The sequence below is a fragment of the Sturnira hondurensis genome, unplaced genomic scaffold (genome assembly GCF_014824575.4).
Source record: "Sturnira hondurensis isolate 20B ecotype Veracruz unplaced genomic scaffold, ASM1482457v3 Scaffold0024805, whole genome shotgun sequence".
NCBI classification, from domain to species: domain Eukaryota; kingdom Metazoa; phylum Chordata; class Mammalia; order Chiroptera; family Phyllostomidae; genus Sturnira; species Sturnira hondurensis.
Window position 1 is genome coordinate 6153591 of NW_028097436.1, and position 17637 is coordinate 6171227.

Sequence of the window (17637 nt, forward strand, 5' to 3'; positions counted from 1 at the left end):
GTAAAAAAATATAGTTAGAGGAAGAAGTGGTGAGAATAGGTTAAATGATTCACACAAGATGTTCTCCACATTCCATAAGCTTTCCTCTATACCCATGAAAATAGATTTTGTTTGCTCTTCTTCCCCCATGTGTACACCACAAAAATTCATGCACCTGCATACTATACTGCAGACATACACACAAAAGAGTCTTTTTTGAAAAAAAATGGATAATTGTAAACCATAGCAGTTCCTTGATTGTTGGTTTTGAGTTAGTGAGGCTTGCCCATTACTTGGAAGAGTGTTCTCTAATGAAAAGATGATAGAACAGATGATCAGGAACAAATCAGAGTGCTCAAGTACTTAGAAAATGAACTCAACAAACCTAATACTTTCGCTGTGATTTCTGCAGACCATACTATCAGCTAAAGCAGGAGTTGGCCACTTGATTTTCTCTTTCATACAGTGAGGTAGAGACTTTAACTTCTTGGCATAAACTTACTGGATAGTTGAACTACTTGAGGTTGTCACAAGTGAAACGGCATGGGAGCTTCTATCAATGTCATCTTCGGGTTGTCCTTTTCTCTGCATCCTGTGCACTGAAGTCAGTCATTTTCTTAAAAAGTTGCAAGTATAGCTAATTACTCTTTCGATAACTTGTCTTACCTCTATAATCAGTTGCCAACTTACCTGCTTTAAGTGTGATTATTAAACATGTCTTATACTGATCAGTTTATTTGGAAAATACCATTCAGGGGTTTAGAAAGGGCAATGGTGTTGTTTGCTCTTAAAGGTGTTGTTTGAGTACTTAGAACAATTTTCATTTGTTGACATAATAATGTATTTATAATAACAAATGAAAACTATAAAATGTGAAGAGGAATAATTATTCTGGCAATATTTTATGTTCAATGCGATTTCTATTTAGGTGGCCACTAGTGATAATCCAGGGTTGTGAAACACTCTTACCACCTATAAGATCTCCTCAGGTTCTCTACTGAGTAGAAATTTGTGGCATGTAACTACTACATTCCAAAAAGATCTCTTACAAAAATAAAAACTGAAAATCTTGTGTTTCATAGATGTGTCTGTTCTTGAGCTGTGACTTTTCATTGGAGGGTATGTTCACATTGCATTTAGCAGCTCTGTCTTTGAAAGATTACTTAGAATTCAGGGCACAGTGCTTCTGGCAGTGATTATGCCCAGAGTTTCCTGGAGCTTAATATGATTTTTTAAAATGCTCCCTTCTACTCTTAATCTCAAGTATTTACTTGATTACTCATACCTCCTTGTCAAACCTGATACATGCTTTATCTGATAGAGAGCAATCGGCATACTGATGGTCTCAGTAGACATTAAAGAATTCAAAATCTCATCTTTCTAGTTATTTTTTTCATTTAATATCTGCTCTGTTCATTATGATTCCAATGTGGCAGTTTCTTTTTAAGGTTATGTTCTGTTGACCTAACTGGATACACATACCCCTTCTTTATTTGTTCTTCTGGCTTCATTTTCCTTTTAGTACCTTTTTTGTTGTTTACTGAACATTTAATGAAGTGCAAGTCAACATGATTTGTTTGTTGTCTATAATTTGAGCCTGATACGGTCCATACTTATGTAAGGGAACACAGTCTATTAAGAGGTATTGAGAGATTCTAACTTACTCAGAGAAAATCTTAGATGACTTTAACAAACAAGGCTCCCATCTAGCCTAAACAACTTCCATTCAAGTCGACCTTACTTTATCCAGTCAGTTGGATTGTATTTGAACCTGTAGGAGAAGTCTATTATATTTCAGGTTTTTTTAAAGTAATAACCTGAAATTAGATTAGATACCCTTCTTTTAAGAATTATAATAGATTTCTAAAGACCCCCCATCATTCATAAATCATGCACCCCATGGTGTTTTACTAAAATCATATGTCTGAGCCACGTAGGTAACTTGACATTAAAATGACAGCATTGCAGTTACCGCTATGTATGTGTATGCAGAGTGAACATAACCAGGAAATATGCACTCTAAATGGTGTGCTCAAATGCAGAACTAAGAAATATTGTCCTGTAAGCTTGTCAATGTTGTGCAGGACTCAGCCTCATTTTTCTAATTTATGCTGTTGGTCTATAGCTAACGTTGGAGTTGACAGTATATATTTCAGAGAATACAACATAAAACAGCAAGCTATTTCTCTTCATTGTAATGATTTTACTCTAACTTTTTAGTTGACACAAGTCCTGAAAAGGCAAAGTTATGAGCAGGATCAGGGCAAACATGAAAATAGTTAAAGCCAAGAATTATGAAGAATCTGAGATGCTTTTAAGCCAATTATTATCTTACCACAGTTTCATGGATCCTGGCAGAGGCCATGCAACTCCTCAGCCAGAGAAAGAGGACTTGATTACTCACAGTAATGGCAGCAGCCCGAGTGCCATCATTTTTTTTGTGCCAATACCATGAGCCCCAATTTCTGCAAGGAGACATGAAGAAGGCCAGGTTATATTTGTACATGCATTGTGTTATATTATAGCAGAGAGCCCCCAAACCCAAATATCTTATAGTGGTCAGTAAGCAGTATTGGAGAAAGATACTCTTTGTATTATCCAAGGCTGTTTGCTGTATGAACATCCTTGAAAAGAGCCTAGAACATAGGGTAGTCAGTGCCTCTGTTTTTAAGACATGTACAGGTGTAAGAAATACACGGAAAATTGACACCTTCAAAGATAAGGCCAAGAGTCCTTGTTCAGAAAAGTACCTAGTTTTTGCTAGCTTCATTTTATAGTTCCAGTATCTTTACTTAAAAAAAAATCTTCCTCTGAACAGTACTTGGTAAAATAACTCACCCTTTTCCCCTATCTCTCGCTTACACCTTAACCCAGCTCTGTTGCAACTGATTTCACCTACACCAGACATTACCCCTTTGAGGGCGGCCACATTCACTCCTCATGTTTCTTGATCTCTCAGGAACAATTGGTAGTGCAAATTGCTTCTTCCTTTTTGAAACAAAGTTCTCTCGGCTTCTGTAAAACTATCCCTCTTTCTCCATGACCACCTCAGTTGCCTCTGTGGCTACTACTTCCCTTAACAACCTTGATAATCTTTCAAGTTGTGTTCCTTTGTCTGCATATTCTTATGTGATATCACAAACTTGATGCTGCTGATTGCTTTCACATTTGTATCTCCAACCTAGATCCTTTTCTGAACCTCAGACCCATATTTCGACTTGGATATCATCTTTTTGGATATCTTTATTTAGATGTGTACTGGTATCTTCACTCACCAAGTTTAAAATGTAACTTACTATCTTTCTTGGAGCCCTAAACCTATATCTCCTTGTGTACTAATGTCTTGTCAGTTGGTAGCACATTTTCCCAGTTTCCCAATTCAGATGCGTGCCATCTTTGATTCTACTTCTCCTGTATCTTCTTCGTGCATATTTGTTCATGACCTTCTGATTTTACCATCCAGTTACTTCTCCATATATTTCTTTCAGCCTCGCCATAACTGCTTTAGCTCAAGCCAACCTTATTTACTGATGCTAAGATTCTCCACATCCAGTGTCTCTGACTCCAGAATTACCTTCTTCAATTTTACTCTCTAACCACCCCTGAGGGATAAAATGCCAATCTGATCTTGCCACTTACCTGATTAGATCACTTTCTTGAGTCCACAAGCACTTGAGATAAAACTGAAACCCCACAGCATGTGATAAAAGAACTACAAATTTGCCCCTGCTGATCTGTTCTGCCCTGTTTCTGACCATTTTTTGGTCAAAAACATAGATATATCTATATCTATGTTCTTTCTCTCTTCCTAAAAAAGTCACTTTCTGTGTTTTACCTTAGGATTTTTACATATGCTGTTCCCTTTGCTGGGAACTGTCTCACTTGCCTGTTGAATCAGATATTAAAAAGTCTATAGAGAAGTATTTTCGGATTAATCTTCACTAGCCTCGGTGCCCATCACACCCTTTACTGCCTTTGCTCTGAGCACCCATCCTCCTGAGTTGCTGGTTTAAAGTCTGACTGTTCCTTTGTGCTCTTTGCTCCATGTTGTACTCTGGGGCTGCAGGCGACTCCGGATTGATCAAAGGTTCTCAATAACTACTTTTTTAAATGTATGAATAAATGAAAGTAAGATCTAGCCCTCTTCAGNGGATTTTTACATATGCTGTTCCCTTTGCTGGGAACTGTCTCACTTGCCTGTTGAATCAGATATTAAAAAGTCTATAGAGAAGTATTTTCGGATTAATCTTCACTAGCCTCGGTGCCCATCACACCCTTTACTGCCTTTGCTCTGAGCTCCCATCCTCCTGAGTTGCTGGTTTAAAGTCTGACCGTTCCTTTGTGCTCTTTGCTCCATGTTGTACTCTGGGGCTGCAGGCGACTCCGGATTGATCGAAGGTTCTCAATAACTACTTTTTTAAATGTATGAATAAATGAAAGTAAGATCTAGCCCTCTTCAGTGTGAATTATCTCTTTATCAGGACAGGTCCAGATATCTCCATTTGTAGTATAACAGAATAATGTGAAATTAGACCACCAACTTACACCATACACCAGAATACACTCAAAACGGATAAAAATTTGAATATAAGTCACGATACTATGAAATTCCTAGAGGAAAACATAGGCAGTAAAATTTCAGATCTCCCATATAGCGATATTTCTGACAATGTATCTCCGCAGGCAAAAGAAATAAAGAAAAAATAAACACCCGGGACTGCACCAAATTAAAAGGCTTCTGCATGGCTGAAGAAAACATCAGCAAAATGAAAAAGGAACAGACTGTGTGGGAGAACATATTTGCCAATGATATATTAGACAAGGGTTTGATCTCTGAAATATATAAAGAACTCACATGACTATACCAGAAAGACAAGCAATCCAATAAAAAATGGGCAGAGGACCTGAACAGACACTGCTCCAAGGAGGACATACAGAGGATGCAGAGACATAAGAAACGATGCTTAGCATCACTAGTCATCAGAGAGATGCAAATTAAAACTGCAATGAGATACCACTTCACACCTGTCAGAATGGCTATCATTAATAAATCAACAAACAAGTGCTGGGGAGGTTGTAGAGAAAAGGGAACTGTAGTGCACTGTTTGTGGGAATGCAGACTGGTGCAACCACTGCGGGAAACAGTATGGAATTTCCTCAGGAAACTAAAGATGGAACTGCCTTATGACCCAGTAATTCTACTGCTTTGTATATACCCTAAAAATTCTGAAACACCGATTCAAAAGAATTTATGTGCCCTGATGTTTATAGCGGTGGTATGTATAATAGCCACATGTTGGAAACAGCCTAAGTACCCAACAATAGATAAATGGATTAAAAAACCGTCATTCATCTACACAATGGAATACTATGCAGTAGAAAGAAAGAAAGGACTCCTATCCTTTGTGACAGCATGATGGAACTGGAGAGCATTATAATAATGCCATATACTAATTAATAATAAGCCAGTCAGTGAAAGAAAAATATCATATGATATCACTTACAAGAGGAATCTAATGAACAGAATAAACTAATGAGTAAAACAGAACCAGAGATGTGGAAACAGGGAACAGACTCACAGTTGTCAAAGGAAAGGGTGTTGGGGGGAATGGTGGAAAGAAGGGGAAGGGACTATTCAAAGAATATGCATGAATGACCCACGGACATGGACAATGAGGTGGGGATGGACTGTGGAAGCAGGGGGTGGGCTGGACAGAGGAGGGCAAAGTGGGAAAAATTGGGACAACCATAATAGAATACACAAGAATAAAATTTTTAAAAACTTAAAAAAAATGAAAAGAACAACAATACCATTTATATAAGCAGGAATTGTACACATCCAGCATCCAGCAGAAATAAGGCTCACTTGAGTGTGGTTGGCAGGCTATGCGAATGTCTCTTATGAGATGGACAGCAATTTCAACATTTCACCTAAAATATCATATGGTGTGCTTGAGTGTGATATTGTTATGTTGCAGAATTATATGATTATGATGTTGTAATAAAAAAGGGGCATAATATGTATCATACCCTGTATAATGATGGAGGACATTTTTTACAGTTTTTTTTTTAATGTTTATATGTATATGTGTTTAATTCAGCTGAACAACATCAGTAATATATTCTGGCATTATGACACATGGAAAGCTCTCAGTAAATACAATTTTTAATGAATGAATGAGAGCTAGCTTTTGTCACAGTGAACTATGTCTTTTTTATGGCAGAACCAATTGTATTCCCTTCTCACGTAATGCACTAATGACAGCATTTCTTTTTGGAATAGAAATTACACCCCTATGACAATGGGGGCCGTTTTCTCAAGGGCTGCTAATGTATACACCTGTGCATTTCTCAGGGCCCTGCAATGCCAGTGACAGAATTAGGAATCATATGGGCGCATAAGTGGACATTATCCATTGTATCCAGTGTTGAAAACATGTAACCATTTTCTCTTTGAGGACATTCATGTGCATATTTAATGGAGATTCTTTTTTTTTCAGAATAAGGTTCTGCTCATGTAGGTGCATTCCTAAATAAAAGTCAGATTTCCCTCTTTGAGCGTACCCTCAGTTCCTCACAGACCGAAGCATAACGTCCTCCTCACAGAGGACTGAGCAGTCGTGTTTTGCTGCTGCTACTGCTTTCTCCCTCTCGTGACTCTTGTTCAGGCAGCTGTCTTATGAGTAGGGTAGAGGAGCAGTGAGCCTTAGTTGAAAGTAATTAACACCTCTCTCTCTTCTTCATTGTTAGAGGGCATCTGTAGCTGAAGCGTACAATGGAACAGAACCTAAGGGGGTGGGAGGTGAGATGCTCCCTGAGAGGCAGCTCTTAAGCCCCTAAGAAACTGCCCTGAAGAAAATGAAGTAGTGCTGTAGAAGGTTACTGTTATGTCCACAGCACTGTGGGGGAGAAAACCCTTGGAGATAATACCAATTAAGCGATCTTTCAGCTAGCCTCAGTGATTGGAATAGGTTTGATCTCTTTGTTTTGTTTTCTTCGGTTTCTTGTATATTTGAGTGTTGTGTATCTCTTGGGAAATGTGCCTTGATTTTCAGAGGATCTGCTTATTTGTTTGGGACTATTCCACAGCACATGCTGTGCTTTACTTTTTAGAGACAGTGGCAGTGCTTGTTACTTTTGATTATTATTGCTTTGTAGATGTGCTTGGTTCCAGCTCTAAAAAAAATGTGGTATCATTGCCTCCCAACTTTATTTTTAGCTTCTTAACGATGTGCCTGCATCTTGCCTACAGCCACCTTTCACTGCACAGGCTTACATAATGTTAAAAGGCAAATAAAGCTGAACATCTCCTCATATATTCTAAGTGAGATATATACCTGCCGTTAAAAGAATATAACTGCTATTAAAAGACTAAAATGTCTTTTGGAAATGTGCATAAAAGAAACCTATTGGTTCTCTGAGGAGACTATCATGAGTAAGCTTTCTAATATCATTAAAATTTTGTAGATAGTACATAAATAAAAGTACTTCTCTTCATCCTTAGCATAGTTGCTCTCTTTATTATAAAAATTGCATTTTAACAAATTTTTTATTCATTAAATTTTACTTGTATTTTTATATTTTTGTCTTTTTTATTTTTAGTTATTTTCATTGTATTTTCTCCTTACCATTTAGCCTCCTTATACCCCCTTCCCCCAGTAATTACCACACTGTTGTCCACATCCATGAGTCCTTTTCCCCTTTCTCTCAATCGCTCCACCCCCTAACCTCTTCCCCACTTACCAGTCATCTTTCTCTCTATGAGTCTGTCTGTATTTTGCTTGTTAAGTCAGTTTGTTCATTAGAATAGAGCTATCTTTTGACCCAGCAATTCCCCTTCTAGGAATATATCCTAAGAAACCTGAAACACTAATTTGAAAGAACATAAGCACCCATATGTTCACTGCAGCTTTCTTTACCATCGCCAAGATACGGAAGCAGCCCAAGTAGATAGATGGATAAAATAAGTATGGGACATTGACTCAATAGAATACTACTCCACCATAAAAAGGAAGACAGTTTTACTCTTTGCAACAGTATGGATGGACCTGGAGAACATTATTCTAAGTGAAATAAGCCAGTCAGAGAAAAACAAATACCATCTGACTTCACTTCTATTTTTCTACTTAGATCTCTTTTTTTATTGACTTCAAGCTAACTTTGTAGCATGGAATTATTATTTGTTACTCTCCTTCAAGTTTTAGAGATTTTATATTTTGGCCTTGGAAACTGGAGTCGAGTATCTCAAAGGACTGATTTTGTTTTTCCATAGCTCCAGTGCAAAGTCACTTCTGTAGATTGTTTTTATGGAAAGATGTTTACTTAATTTTCTATTTATTTTCAAAGAATCATAAAATACCAATATAGATTAAAGAGCAGTTTATTTCTTATTTTCTTTTTCCTCTGCCTTTTATTGAACTTTGTAAAAGCTTGCCTTTGGAGCTCTGGTTTTTCATTATGTGCATTCAGTATTATATTCTTCAGAGTAGTGGAGAGTAGTCACATAACCTTTCCTAATGGCAAGAAAGTGAAAAAAATAACAAACAAGTAGTAATATAAATAATAGCAATACTTATACATGTAATATATCCTGGGTTACAAACATTAGCTGACACTTAAAAATGTGAGTGTTATCTCTGCTTGATAGATGAAAACACAGAGGTTCAGTAAAGTTAAATAACTTTTATAAGTGCATAGAGCTACTGAGTGGTATTATAAAAGGAAGTAAAGAGCATGGCTAAATGCATTCTTCAGAAAGGCATGAGAGCTTGTCCACAGTTTAATGATAGTTTAGTTTCTTTCAAAGAAGCAGAAATTAGATACTATTTATTTTAGAAAAAACACATGACTGTGAAACTTTTAGTTGTTGAGATAAAATGACAAGTTCTCAGATTAGTAGTGTGTATAATCAGTAACAAATATAGCAAAATACTTAATGAATGAAGTTTATCAAACTAATGCATGAAATAGTCTTTTGGGAGCAACTATTTAAGTATTATAGAAATTCACATTTTTAATGTGACATCCAGGTACTCCTATATAAAGCTTAAAGCACCTTGCAGTTGGCCTTAAGCATTTGAATATGAGTTAATGTGTTTAAGCCTCACATGTGTGTTTCCAGCCTGAACCATTTTCTATTCATTAACAGCTTATCTATTACCCTTACACCTCAATTCACCCTTATTCTTCACCACCCTCTCATCTTTTATTTCCCCTTCACTTACTTTAGTAACAAAATGTCCAGTTCAAAAAACATTACCTGACATTCCGGAACTAGCATGAATCTCTTTTCCTTTATGCATCATAGAATGACCTTGACTCTAGGGGAAAAACAACAAACTCATAATAACAAAGCCAGCTTGCAGTGCCTTTGTATTTGTTTATTGCAGTAATGCTTGTGTTAGGAATTGGAAGTAATCTTTATTTTATTGGATAAAATAAAAGAAACTATTGAATATACTCTTAAAATTTTGGGCTTTTTAAATACCTAAAGAGAGGATTGAAAATTTGTTGTTACAATGGAGAACTAATATGTTAATTATTAAAGTGACTTGGCTAGTCAATTGTGATAGTAAGTCATTAGAGTAACACTGATTAAAAAATAACATAAGGCCTTTCATTCAACTGACCGAAGGGACTAATTTGGGGGAGATACTTAAATCTAGCTATGGGAAGAAGGATCAAAAATATCTGATCCTGTAATATTTTACATAGTGTTTTAGTCACAAATGCATGCATTTTATCTCTCCAAGTGAATCATAATCCCTTAGAAGATGATAATTACAATGTTTTGGTACCTATCAAATACAAGTCTTTCATACAATATTCTCCCAACACAAGTTCACTGAACAAATACATTCATAAATCTATCAGAAAAAATCTTTCAACTTCAAAGTTATTGTGATGGGATTAATTCTACAGGATTCTGTTTAAAAAAATTTATCAAGTACCAAATAAACACCAGACATACTACTAGGTACAGGCAGTTCTTTTTATTTCTTATCTCCTTTGAATCTCATAATAATCCTACAATGAAAGCACTATTGTCACTGCTTTATATATTGGCACACTGAAGCTCAGAAAGAGTTAAACAGTATGCCTAGTGCCAACAGTTGAAGGAGGAAGAGCTGACGTTTTTCTTCACAGTCCTCACAGGCCTTTGAATCCAAAGCTCTGGTTTTTTTTTCCATTACACTATTAGTGAGTGAAAGAAAATACCACTGACAATCTAGGATGCTTAAGCTTTTTAGGATTGTGTGTGTGTGTCTTTCTAATGAATGCTAATGACAAATTCACTTTGGCAGGTCAACAAAATATAATTTAGTAGAGTCAATCAAGTGTTATTCTCACTTGCTAATTAACAAATCCTTTGCTTTTTAGACGGCAGAGCCAAACCAGTGACTAGAAAGTTATTGATCTAGATACACCTGAATACAGCTGTCAACAGCTTTCACTTGAACACAAAGGACAATTGTGGTGAATTTGTCTCTTTCTAATTAAGAAAGTTTTACTAAATGCATCCTCTTCAGTATTTCACCATCAACTATCTATCAACCACTTTACTGAAGAATTAGTGTATTTCAAGCACATTATAAAATTTGGAGTAGGTAAACAAAGTAGTTTTTAACTTTCTGCTTTAGGTGCTCATTGGTTATGTTCTCATTCATTTACCCATTGATTTAATCAGTACATATTATTGTGTGCTCACTATATATGTATTCAGTCTACACTCATTTCTTGACTAGATAGAAAATGAAAGCAAATAATTGTACAAAAAGTGAGGCAGATGTAGTAAAAGTAAAGTTGCTTCTCTAGGAGGGACTAGAATACTTTGATGAGGATTACTACCAACTCTACAGTGAAATTTGAAAAGACTGAGCAGTCATTAATCTTCTCATGATTTTAACTTGCTCTGTATGAGCTCATTTCTGCTTGCTAACACACACATACACACTTTCCATATTGAAGTAGATTCAGGCTATTTTTATATCATTCTTTTTTCTTCTCTTCCCCTCTCCTTCTTTTCTTCCCTCTGTGTCTCCTTTCTTCTCTTTACTGATATTTATTTAGTGCTACTACTTAGTAAACACTGTGGTAAGTATTGAGGCTATGCAAATGAGTAATAATACTTCTTGTTGTCAAAGATTTCAACATCTCTCTGGGGGGGACTTAACGGATGAGCAGATAGTTACAATGTAATGAAGTAGGTTATAGTAATGTGAAAAGATATGAATAACTTTCTGCGAGAACAGACAACAGGACACCTACCCTACTTTGGGAAGATGGAAACCAGTGGTGTGCTGCTTATGATAAATATTGAAGCTAAGTGAGTATTTGTTAGAAAAAAAATGATAATGCCAATCTGCACTAACAAGAAAGGTATTCCATTGGAAAACAAGGCTTAGAAGGCTATTTTGTTATTATTATTATTAATATATTATTAGAAGGCTTATTTTGTCATTATCATTAGTAGTTAAGTGATTCCTTAAAAAAAGATTTGAAAATTCTGTCCCTTGGTCAACTCATTTCTCATTGAGCTGCTCAAAGAAAGGGTGATAACAAACGATGGAATCTCATTCACCGTAGAAGTTTTTTTTTACAGATTAAATCAAAATGAATTTTCTAATTTGTGTGGATAATAACAGCTGGTGGAACCTATTGAGTAGAGATGAAATAGTGCTGTAACTGACATGTGGGTTAATGATAGAAGGAATGTTAACTGAAACCTTATCTCAATAGTATAGCCATTCCAAGTATAAGAAGAAACATTCAATCCAGTCCTGGGTTCAGGTTAAAACAGGATCAGACTAGAAATTCTGAATGCAGTCTCTCCAATTTTTTATTGTAATCCCCTGAAAACTTAAAACAAATGAAAACTTGTGACAATAATCTACTATAATAAGTTACTGATAGCCAGTCTTGGAAGGTTTATATACTAGAGAACAAACATATAGAGGGAGCAACAAAACAATAAATACGTCATTGTCATGAACACATACACACAGAAACAAGCAAACACACAAACAAAAAAATCAATCCACGACCTGTGCACAGTTTGCCCTGTTAAATGAAACAGCATACCCAGTCAGAAAATTGGTGTGAAGACATCCCAACAGTCTGCCTTCTTTTCTTAGGTTGTCAGAATAAGCAGAAGACAAGCAATGCCAATACTTAAGGCCAATATTGCCTTTTTCCTCATGCCCATTTCTTAAGTGTGTTTACTAGCAACCATGGCATTTTTTTTAGCACTTGTCAGACTTCTAGCCCTCACCCTATGACCACCCCTCGGACACTTCCCTTACTTCTTTTCCAAAATAAAAACATAGTTAGGTTCTGGGAATCGGTGACAAACAGTGCACACATCCTGGTGGCTATCCTTATAGAGCCAACCGCACAGTGGGGAGACATAATAAACACAGGGTCATTCTGAGCTACATAATTACAATGGTAAATGCTCTGAAATATATTCACCTGGTGAGAGGAAGCAGGAGTGGCTATTTTTGATGTAAGTAAGGAGTTGACCTGAAATATTTACCTCGATGGTCACAGAAATTATACAGGCCATATTTTATGGCCAGAATTCAATAAAATTGGAGATTAATAAAAGTTAGACTGGCACTATCTAAACTATAAAAATTTAAAAATACATTCACAGATTATCATATTTTGTCATGTATAGTACACACCCACTTTTTTGGCCCAAATTTTTAGGAGAAAAATCTTTTGTTTTAAATTTGTAATTCCATGTATGTATTTATTTATATATATTGAGAAACAAAATTTATCATATTCTAAGGTATTATTTTGCATACAGATATTGTTATTGTTTTCTAGAGTTATACTTTCAATGCATGAACATAAATAAAAGAATTAAAAACATTTATATAGATACAGAATTACTACTACCCATGTATAATGCATATGTTTATTTTCCCTCCTAAATTTGGGCAAAAAGTACACATTATACATGGCAAAATATGATAACACATATAGTCAGATATATAATAAATATTGACATGGAAACAAAGTGATACAGGGTGCAGCCAAGGGCGGGGGTGCAAAAAAAGATTTGGAATGGTGTCCAGAATTCAAAGTGTACAGGAATATTGGAGGAAATATTACTAAGATGTCCTCACCCCTCCCCACCAGGTGTCAGTTGAGGGAAGGGACAAATGGAGCAGGGCCATTGAGAGCTGCTTTGTATAGCAACCATTTTGTAGCCAACCTCTGGAATGGTCATTTAACATATCTATAACCTTTAACTGGTTTCATAGATATCTTAAATAGCTGTGGCCATATTTTGGGCCAGGGAGAAGTGAGTGGCTTGGACCCAGGATGAAACTGGGGGCTGAGGCTCTGAGATAGAGGACCTGCAAGAGAGCCATGTGGCTTTAGCAGAGTGAGGACCCCCTCTTGGTCAGGAGAGGGGGAGAGCCATGCTGTTTTGGAAAAATGTAGACCCCTGCAGCCAGACAGAGAGAGACACACGCGGTTTCCGCAGAGTTAGGACTCCCTCTTCTAGTCATGAAAGAGAGAGCCATGTGGTTTTGCCAGAGTTAGGACCCCTCTTTCCCAGACAGAAAAGGGAAAACCACACAGCTTTGCCAGAATGGAGATCCCTGTAGCCAGGTGAAGAAGAAAGATGCGCTTTTGGTGGAGTGTGGCTTTGATAGAAGAGGCCCACACGGATTTGGGGAGCTCCCTTTGGCCGAGTGGCCTGGAAAGCGGGAGAGACTTTGACTGGAACTTGGTACAAAGAACTCTTGCCAGTGGAAGGTGCCGCATGACTTTGGATTAATTGGAGATCCTGCCTAGACAGGTGACACAGCCCACAGTGCCAGGGACCTGAAAAACAGACGTGTGCTTTTTTCCTGATTTACGGTACCCGGAGTTGGGACAGTGGGAGAAGGGAGCGCTGTGTGTGTGTGTGTGTGTGTGTGTGTGTAGGTGTATACCCTTAAAGACTTTAATATTTTAGTGAAGGCATTAGGCCTGAATAGCATTAAATAAACATTTGTTTCCTTTTCACAAATCTCTTGCATTGAGAGATGTCTTTCCAATTGGCAGCGGACAGAAGAGCACAGTAGATATTAGTGTACCGTCCTTGGGAGTGGCCCCTGTTTTCTGTAACAGTTTTTGGCATCCCTTGGTGGGCCAAGTATTGCCCCCCCTGGACCCCTTGTTTGGTAACAAAAGTGTCTTATACATAGAGTCATTTTAAAAAGTAAATTATATATTAGAATAATAGAGAATTTATGTTTGACTTTCAAACCATGGATTTAGAAAAGAAATAAAAAGGGCCTAAAGATAAAAAGAAAGAGTTAAACTGTAAAATTAGAACTAAAATGAATGAACTAGGAAACAGGAAAAAGAGTAGGTTGAATAAATATATATCAGTCCTGGTTCTCTGAGGATTAATCAAATAGAGCCATATTAATATAAAAATTAAAAACCATTTCTCACTAGGAGTTATCAAATGAATTTGAGTTTATGGAAAAGATACCATGTTCACTCATCAAATCAGCAAAATGTAAATTAGGAAGTACATAAAGCTGACGATGCTTCCCAGTGAGAGTTTTCAATTGAATGGTACACATCCTGTCCAAATGCAAGTTTAATATATGTATCAACACTGGACCCACATTCAAGTAAATGCTCTCCAAAGTCCCATTTTGGATAAATACAGCCCGCATTGATTTGTTCTATCAGCCAACATTTCCTCACTCCAAAGTATGTGCCAGCAAATGCCCTGAGCCCTGGGGATAGAAAATGAAGAAAACACAGCCCCTGCCTTCGGGTAACTCAAAATATTCTTATACTCAAGTAGAAATAGAACCACATGCTGTTGGGGAACAAACTACCAACTTCTACAGGCTTGGTAAAAGTAGAATTTCCAAACGCTGAATAATAAGACAGGGTGCAGGAGGAACTCATGTAAAGGAGTGTGGTGAATCCAGATTGGGGTACTTTCTCCCAGGTCAAGGTGTCTACAAGGGAAGAGAAATCAAAGGGGAGATAGAAGAAGCGTTTCCAAAAAAGAAATCTGAGATAGGTAGGAAAAAAATATGTAACAACATACTTCTAAAGGTGAAAATATTTAGTTGCTTGGTTTGTTAGTTCCACACTACAAATTAGTAGTAAAGTCAAAATCAGAAAGGACTATTTCCTACATTCAAGTGTTCACTAGTTTTCTTTACACAGATAAAAAATTATGAACAATAACAATGAAAGAACTGAGATAATGTATGTATGTACAATGGAATATGATGATGGCATTCACATTTTTATAGAAAAGTTTAATAATCTGAAATACATGTTTGTTTTGAAAACTATGGTTTTAGGGATATGCCATAGTTTTATAAGAAAACCATATGGAATAATTTCTTATTGGTGAGATTATTAATGATGCCTTTCTAAAATTCTTTTCACTTTTTCATATTTTCAGAAATATTAAGAATTATTGACAGCTTTATTGTGAAGATAATAGTAATTCGATGAGTTTATATACTCTTACAAATTTTATGTAATTCAAGAGGAACCCAAGTTTCACTCAATCCAGATAAGAACCTAGGAAATAACAGGTGTTCATTTAATATATCAGATCCAGTGACAATGAGGTCAGATGCAGTGGTTTGGGCCGAGTCTGAGCAGTGGTCAGATCATAAGCACCCACATGTAGACTTGTCTGCATGGGAGCTGGAAAGGGCCTGCAAGGACTCCATCTGTCACTAATAAGACTTCTGGAGAGGTGAAGCCAAGTAGTTTTAAAACAGTAGGGGAGAATGATGTGTCTGGCTAGAAGATCTGGCCACTCATCCTGAACTAGGTAGCTTCATCCTATAACAAGGAGTCTACAATTAATGTGAGAAAAATCAATCAAGTTTTACTTTTTTTCCAGTCTTCACTGGGCAGGAGGAGAAGTAGACAGGATAGACTCAGTAATGACACTGGCTGTAGAATTTGTAGTGGTCACATAATTGGCTAATGAAACATGTTCATTGTTTAATTTCTATCAATTCTCTGGAATATTTTGCTGTACTGCTTCATAGTTAAGTTTCTACTCTATGCTAGCAATGTAAACTTAGATGTTATTTCCCTCATAAGGTGTGTGTACTTGTGATACAAGAAATATGGTATTCCACATTTTGCTGTTTAGGTAAAGATACTACTAAGGAATGACACTACAATTCAGTATCTGGGACTAAACTTTCCTTAGCTTCGAGGGTTTCAAATTGATATTTGTTATTGTTTATGAATGTGGCAACTGTAAACACTCATTACTGAGAAGATGGCATGGTTGCTTTTCTTTGATATGTCTTTAGATCTTTTTTCTTTTGAAGCAGATTTTTTAAGTTCTTATTGTTGTTATTATTAGATTCAACAAAGCAGATTTTCTAAAATTTCTACAGCCCACTGTGTATTGGTCATAGGTATTAAATATAAATTTTGAGAAGTTCAGAGATAGCAATACTATGAACTCTATAAATGTTAACTGTTCTATCTTTGGGAAATTTATGGAAATTTATTGCATATTGTTCAGGATCATAAGCTTTGGAACTAGATTGCCTGGGTTCAAAACCAATAGCTTTCTGTGAAACTCAAACAAGCCACATAATCACTCTGTCCCTCAGTTCCCTCATCTGTATAAAGGGAATTTAGTTCCTTGTGTTGTAGAATTGTTGTAAGAATGCTATGTATGTTAAGCTCTGAAGAGCATCAAGAAGACTACCATATTGCCCTGGCTGGTGTAGCTCAGTGGATTGAGCACGGGCCTGCGAACTAGAGGATCGCAGTTCGATTCCCAGTCAGGGCACATGCCTGGGTTGCAGGCCGGTTCCCTGCAGGCCAACTCCCAGCAGGGGACGCATGAAAGGCAACCATACATTGATGTTTCTCTCCCTCTCCTTCCCCTCTAAAGATAAATAAATAAATAAATCTTTAAAAAAAAAAAAAGAAGACTACCATATTTTAATGTTGGCTATTATTGTAGTTCTTATGCAGTGAAATAAGTTAATTAGGTTGTTGTGTTGCTGAGCTAATTTTTAAATTTATACCATCTGAACTTTGGTCATTTTTTATCTCAATATACATCCTCTACTCTCTTGACAAATGTGTTTGAAATTGATGTGCTCTTCCTATTCCACTTATACCTGTGAAATTGGCAAAAAGCATGAGAGTATCAGATGGCTTTGAATATTCATTCCTAAGAGCTTTGGCCTTGCATTGAATCAAAGTAGCTTCTCTGTACTGATCTACTAACTTGGCTGCCCTGATCAAACTACAGCCTTCCCAGGGGATCCACGTGTTTGTATGTGCTCTCTGCAGTTCTCCCGCCACTAAACTTTCATGTGGTGCATGTATGACCTGCCTCTTTGTAAGTACATACTCATCTGAGATCACTCACCTCTATAATCATATGGCTAATGAAAATAATGAAACATCACTTAACACAGAATAATTTAAAATGTCAAATTCTTAGAGCGGGAGTAAGAATTGAAAGAGAAAGACATATGAAACACTTTTGATCATAAGATTCCTTATTCTTTCTTAAGTAATAGTTCTCATTCCAGAAAACCCTGCATGGAGCTGTTATCTGGGAATTAAACTTTTATTTTGTTCATTTACTATAATTTAAAGGTTTATTACAGAAGCTGGCAT